Here is a 7168-nt window from a genome sequence, read left to right on the forward strand (position 1 = left end):
CTTTAGCCGGTGACACATTGCCTTCAAAATCCTTCAGCATCATATCGGTTTTGGTCAAGTCTTGATCTCCCTTACCAAGTTTCCGATACATCACATAAGGCATAATATTAATCGCAGCCCCTCCGTCAATGAATATCTTAGATATAGGCTGCCCATCAACTCTGCCTTCACAAACAAAGCTTTAAGATGTTGTCTCTCGTCATTGGTAGGTTTTTCAAAAACAACCATCATTTGATCTAGTGTTAACTGAGCTACTTGATCAGAGAGAACAACTTCTTCCTCATTATCAAATAATGCCAAAAACTCCATCGACAACATGAATACCATATTAACATCTTCCGATGGACCCTTATTTTTGTGTTTTACCTGCCACTACTGATGACCAGACCTCTCATTGGAGGAATTTTCCTCTCGGTATAAATCCTCCTGATGCTCACGTTGCATCCTCCTTCTCTGTGTCTTTGTCAGACCCTCCGGGCACCATCGAGGAAACTTGGTTTTCCAAACCGGCTGATAACAGGTCCTAGTTGATTCTACACGGCGTATATTAGGGTCCCTATAGAATATTTTCTCATCGGGAACTCTTGCGTTTGCCATCTCCTCAAGCTCCTCTTGATTCCTTGGAAAATATCTAGTGCGTTTACCAAGCCTCTCATGTACACTTAGTCTGCCCCCCAGCCGATCATGCACTGATGCTCTGCCTCTGATCGGCTCATTGATAGATAAACCCTGATTACCAGGTTGAAACCTCCTTTCTGACCGATTGACCTCATAATAACCATTGTACTCAGGGCAATTTTCAACAGTTGGCAATTTAATACCTTCTTCCCAGCAATGGATGAAAAACGGGCACCTCCAATGATCTTTATGCCGATGCCATTCTTCCCGACGTCTCTCTTCTTGCTGTTGTCGATATCGGTCATTTGGCTGACGCCAACTCTCTTGCTACCTTCGATGAGTAATCACAATGCCAGGTCGAGGAGGATTTTTGGAACTACTGCTTTCTCCCAGCAAACCCTTACTTTTTGTATCATCGGTAGTTATCCGATGTTGGGGATCCACTGATGTGTTTTTCTCAGCAGCCTCTGACGTCAATACCTTAGTCTTCCCTTTGGCCTCCAACGTATTTGTTGGAAAAGGGTGTTGATCAATTTTCATCGGCTTCTGGGCCTTGGAAGTACCAAACTTAATTCTCCCAGATTCAATAGCCGATTGTAACTGTTGCCTGAACACCTTGCACTCATTTGTACTATGTGAAGTTGCATTGTGCCATTTGCAGTACAAGATCTTCTTCAACTCTTCTGCTGATGGAATAACATGATTAGGTGACAGCTTAATTTGGCCCTCTTGAAGCAGAAGATCAAATATCTTGTCGGCCTTGGAGATATCAAAGGTAAACTTTTCTGGCTCTTTTTGACCAAAGGGATAAGATATCGGCTTTTTATTCTTAACCCACTCAGCTAAACCGATAACTGGTTCTTCATCAGAATCAGAATCTCCTGCTTCTTCAACAAATGATACTTTTTTACTCCAATTCTTTTTAGGTTTAAAAACCCTAGTATCTTGATCAGATATCCTTTGCACAAGATGACTGAGGCTTTCAAACTCCTGAGAAGCATATCTGTCTTTAAGATGTGGCAATAACCCTTGGAAAGCCAGATCGACAAGCTGCCGATCATCCAGCACCAGACTGTAGCACTTATTTTTTACATCTCGTAGCCTTTGCACAAAGCTTTCTACCGATTCATCATTGCGCTGTCTCAATTTTACTAAATCGGCAAGCTTCTTTTCATGGATTCCAGCAAAGAAATACTTATGAAATTGTTTTTCTAGATCAGCCCAGGTAATAATAGAATTTGGTGGTAATGAAATGAACCACGTAAATGCCGATCTAGACAAAGATGATGAAAATAATCGAACTCTTAATTCATCTCTGCTAGCTGCCTCTCCACATTGAATAATGAAGCGATTGACGTGTTCCATTGTTGATGTATCATCTTGCCCAGAGAATTTAGTGAAATCTGGTACCTTGTACCGATTTGGGAGAGGAATTAAATCATATGCAGGAGGGTATGGAGTCCGATAAGAATAAGTATTGACCTTGGGCTTTATCCCAAACTGATCCTTCATAATTTCTGCTATCTTATCGGCCCAAAAAGCATTAGCCTCCTGCTGACGAACTGGCTGAATTTCTACAGGAGGTACCTGCTGATATCCCTCCACCCATCTTTGTGGCCCACGATCTCCAGCAATCAGCATATTTGCCGTTACTTGTGGTCCATTAACCTGTTGGAATGGATTCATCGGCTGAGCTGCCGATGCTTGATTCTGGGAACCAGGATGCATATGACCTTGTTGAATCCCTGCAACCTGTTGATTTTGCTGAACTGTATGTTGAACAGGTAACTGTCCTGACCAACCATTACTAGAACTCATCGGTATAAAACTTACCGATGACTGGTAATTTGCTGACATTGTTGGATAATTATAACCAGCTTGAGGCATGAACTGAACCCCAGTTTGACTCATAACAGGGGTTTTCTGCTGCATCGGCAGTAAGCTTGCCGATGGATTTGAACTGGGTGTTTGAACCAAAGGCATCTGGAAACCTCCTGGAGTTGGTTGCATAGTAGTTGCTATGGCATATTGAGGTACTTGGGCCATCGGCGAAACAGCCGATGGTATAGGAGCTTTTCCTACTGCGTCAAATACTTGAGGTAACCCAGGATTGAAAGCAGATGACTCCGGAGGCATACCATATCCCCACCAATTAGCAGGAATCTGGCTATTCTGAGACACAGGGCCTGACATAGCTAATGCCGCTAGATCTGTATTAAGCTGAACTCATCCTACCGGATCTGATCGTATCGGTGTAGATTGAATATTAGGTAAGCCTGTTGATACTGGAGGAGAAGTAACTTCTGTACCCACAACGGCTGAGGGAGCCGATGGAGTATTAACAGATACCGGCTCTGGTTGATGATAGGCAGGCCCAACATAATGCGGTGCCATTTGTCCTTCTTTGAGAGTTCGAACCACAGCATTATGAATAGTATTGGACAACACATTGGAATGATTAATTAAAGCATGATTTACTGCAGAATTAACCATCTCTTGAAGTTTACCAGGATTGGAGTCAAAGGTAACCTGCCAAGGCAACGGCAAATCTTGCTTCTGGATGACTTGTCCACTCTTGTTTAGGCTAAACGATTTCAGACAAAGCTGCATGTATTCTTCTATAGCTTTTTCCATAGCCTGCCTCTGCTCTTCCTTAAGATCTTCTTCTGATACCACGATAATGTTCTCTGAATTGATCTCAGAATTGAACATATTGATCGGATTGATTGGTCCCACCGAGCGTGCCAAAAGATGTGTTGATGCAAAAGTGGATCTGCAAACACAAAGGGCTAATACCCGAATCGATATCCAAAGCGTGCCAGTCGATTTGACCTATTAATTGACAAGGATGAAGATACGAGCACTTTGGTCCTGACAACAGCGATACGCCCGGAAGTCACGGCCAAGAGGTACTCACGCGGAACTCGAGAATCGCCGAAGGTTGCACTGCGATGCAACTCGCCGAATCAATGAGAACTCATAAAAAGAAAAATATGCAAGTTGACGAAGTCGCCGAAAAGTAAGTAGATGCAAATAGGAGTAAAAATTGGTTTTGATATTGATTGATATCTATTTTACATTGCCCTTCAATCTATATTTATACCCTGATCTAAAGAGACATAACCAAACATAACTAGAACACCAAATCCATACCCAAGGAAATACGTGACTCTTACATGAATCATATTCTAATAAATACAGAAAAGGAAATCAACTCCTATCTATTTCCCTATCCGCCTCAATTATGATGGAAATCTCACCGACCTCCTTTCCATCGGCATACTTCCTGTTTCATCGGCAGTAGTCTTCAAGCCTTCCTTCATCGGCATCGACAATAACACCTCCAACCTCATCGGCAACGCCCGAGTCTAAATCAACCTTTCCATCGACCACCACCAGTCATCGACAACCATCTTTACAAGCTGACTTCATCGGCTGTCAACGTATACAGTAACTTTCCTCCTGCCGATTAGTCCACTCCGATCATTTTGACACGTGCAAAAAACGGTGTCAACAACATCCTACCAAGAAATGCCCAATGTACAAAGAGGCAAGAAAGGAAGCCCAAGTTGCAATAAGAAGATGCTATGGATGCAATGAGATGGGCCATAAGGTTGATAGATGTCCGTACAAGCAAAGCAAGCATAGAGAAAACAAAGGCCGCATATGCTATGCTTGTAGAAGAAAGGGGCATCTCAGCTATGAATGCCCAAATGGTAACTCACCTAAGCCAAACACATTTGTTTATAATGATATGCTTAGGAAGACCACAAATGGAGTTAGCACTAGCAAGGTGATGTGTTCACCACAAACTAGTGCTAAAGCCATTTGGGTGCCTAAGCACTTGTTGACTAACTCAAAAGGACCCAATAAGAGTTGGGTACCAAAGTGTGCTTAGGTTAATGATGTAGGTACTTGGTGATGAGACGAAGCCTTCGGGGTGGTTGACCAAGCAATTTGACAAGATTCACTCAATCTATCAACCAATTCTTATCATAATCCCTTATATGGTTGACCCGAAGATAATTCAATGAACATATCATATCCTCACCATTGGTAACAAGTACCTAAACCTTTTAGGATAGCCACTTTGTTCATTTCGTGTTCTATAGTTCACAAATAGGTACATTTGTGAAATAATGAAAGTGGCTAATTAGATTCAATTAAAAAGAATTTTACTTTGCCACATGATGCTTTTAACGGCTCTCTAGTAAACCAATTCATTTGTTGAGGTGCAAGTTTACAATAAATACTAGAGCTAAACGAAGAATTACAAGCAGTGAATTAATTGGTTCTGTCCTGAAGCTATCGGACGTGTTCGGTATGGCCAGGGACAGAAAGAAAGTGTTTATGTTCTGTGTATTCCGGACGTGTCTGGTATACCTACCGGACGTGTCCGGTATTGTAGGAACCAGAACACTAATTGGATAAGCAACTGAGTTTTTTTATCCATATATTTTCATATATCCTCAATTTACTCAGAAGTTTGTGGTTTACCAAAACTAAGTGGATTGTGAGCATCTCTTATACTCAAATTTACTTATGGTAAATTATTTGGTTATGGTTCAAAATAGAAAATTGACTCCCAAATTCTTAATAGAATAAAGTGCTTGTTGAAAGTCATTCACATTACATGAGGCACTTATTTAGGGGGAGCTAAGTTTTTATTTTCACAATTGTGGACTAACAAATTTATCTAGCATTCTTTGTAGTTCTTTGGATGAAAATGTATCTAGCATGATTATTTGGCAATTGAGGTCAACATAAAGATCATCATGCTATTTATCTTCTTAGTGGTATTCTTGTGGGCTCAAGGCAAAGGTATGCGTTTACATACATACATTGTAAGTGCATCTAAGGCCCTTTATATGTTAGAATGTGCATTTGTGTGACATAGGAGAGATATTTTTCAAAACCCATAACTAGCATGTGTAGGTGGTGTGAATTTGAAAAACTATTTGAATCTTGGTCTTTGTGACCTAGCCTTGTCATGTGATGATTATAGCTCCCCTTGATTGTTTGATTGGCTAATCACACATGACATGGCTTTCTTAAGTCCACAATCTACTATGTTTCACTCTATCTCTCTCAAGTAAGCGAAATCTTGTATATGCCAAATATTTGGAAAAGAGAAAATCATTTTATGGCATTGGATAAGGAAAGTGATGATACTCGGTTTGGATCAAGATTATATACCTTTTTGGACTAAGAAATAACAAAAAAGGGGATTGGAAGAGAGAAAACACTTTTTGGAATTATTTGGGCCAGCCCACGTATACCGGACGTGTCCGGTATGCTACTTGATGTGTCCGGTATGAGCGGGGCTATAAAACCGAGCGTACCCCTTTGGCCCAGACAGGCTTGTCTCCTTCCAACCAACCCAGCCGTCGACTTCTTCCTCACCTAGGGCGACCGAGGACTTCACCAAGAAAAAGAGAGAAGGAGATTGCATTGGAGAAGGCTTGCATCAAGATTGAAGGCCCATGGATTTGGATTTCTCATCGCCTTCTCATCTCGCCTTCTCATCTCTTCTCTCAAGGTACCCTAATCGCAGACCTCATCCGATCTACTTGGTTAATGCTTGGTTTTGAAATTCCTTCGGTCAATATGCTACATTGGTGATATAGAAGCAATGCCCAAAGTTTGGAATTGATCGGTGATGGTTTGAATCGAGGAACCCTAGTTAGGGTTGTTGGGTGCCCATATCGGACGTGTCTGGTATGCTACCAGACGTGTCTGGTATGGCCCAGCAGAGTAGCTCCTCTGCTTCCTTTTGATTCAATCCAATATTAGAATTGTATGTTAGGCTTAGCTTCTTTTGTATCTTTGTTTTGCAAACCTATTGACAGTTGTGTGTCAAAGATGGATGTAAAACCATGGATCAAAGATTCTACGTCTAAATTGCAATTCGAGATTAAATTTTGGGCATGTTTCTAAAATTTCTTGAAAATCTTTGGATATAGGACAGCAGCCATGAGTGGATGACAGGAGCCGAGGTCCAAGCACTGGCATGATCCCGCACTTGAAAAGTACAAGAAGGCAAGACAGGAAATGCATCCTAGATTCAAGCCAACCAGCAGGAGGTCTACCAGAGCTGCCTCTAGTACAGCACCTCAGTATGTAGAGGGATTAGGGAGCTCTTCTTCTGACACTGAAACTGATGAGTTCAGAGTGGAGTCTAGAGAAGAAAGAAAGAGGAAGAGCACTGATAGAGGATCAGATGGTGATAGCTTAGATGAGGAGCGGGAGATTGAGGAGGAGGAGCCAGTTCCTACTGTTCAGCACCAGCCTAGTCAGGGTATGCATTATGGTCTCCTTGAGACACGCCTACCCAATGTGCCCTCTTATGTTCCCAGAGTTGACTACAGGGGAAAGGGTATGACTAGGAAAGCTAGAGATGAGGGAAGGGTTGATCCGAGAGGCTCACCTAAGGTTCAGTATGATCATGGCTTCCAGACAGCTTTTCACCTTGACTTCTACTCTAGTGTGATTCTCACTAGGAACCCAGTTATTGCTAGGTCTTAGTGGATTGACTAGCAGTACATTAGAG

This window comes from Miscanthus floridulus, chromosome 19 (genome assembly GCF_019320115.1).
Source record: "Miscanthus floridulus cultivar M001 chromosome 19, ASM1932011v1, whole genome shotgun sequence".
In the NCBI taxonomy this organism is placed as follows: domain Eukaryota; kingdom Viridiplantae; phylum Streptophyta; class Magnoliopsida; order Poales; family Poaceae; genus Miscanthus; species Miscanthus floridulus.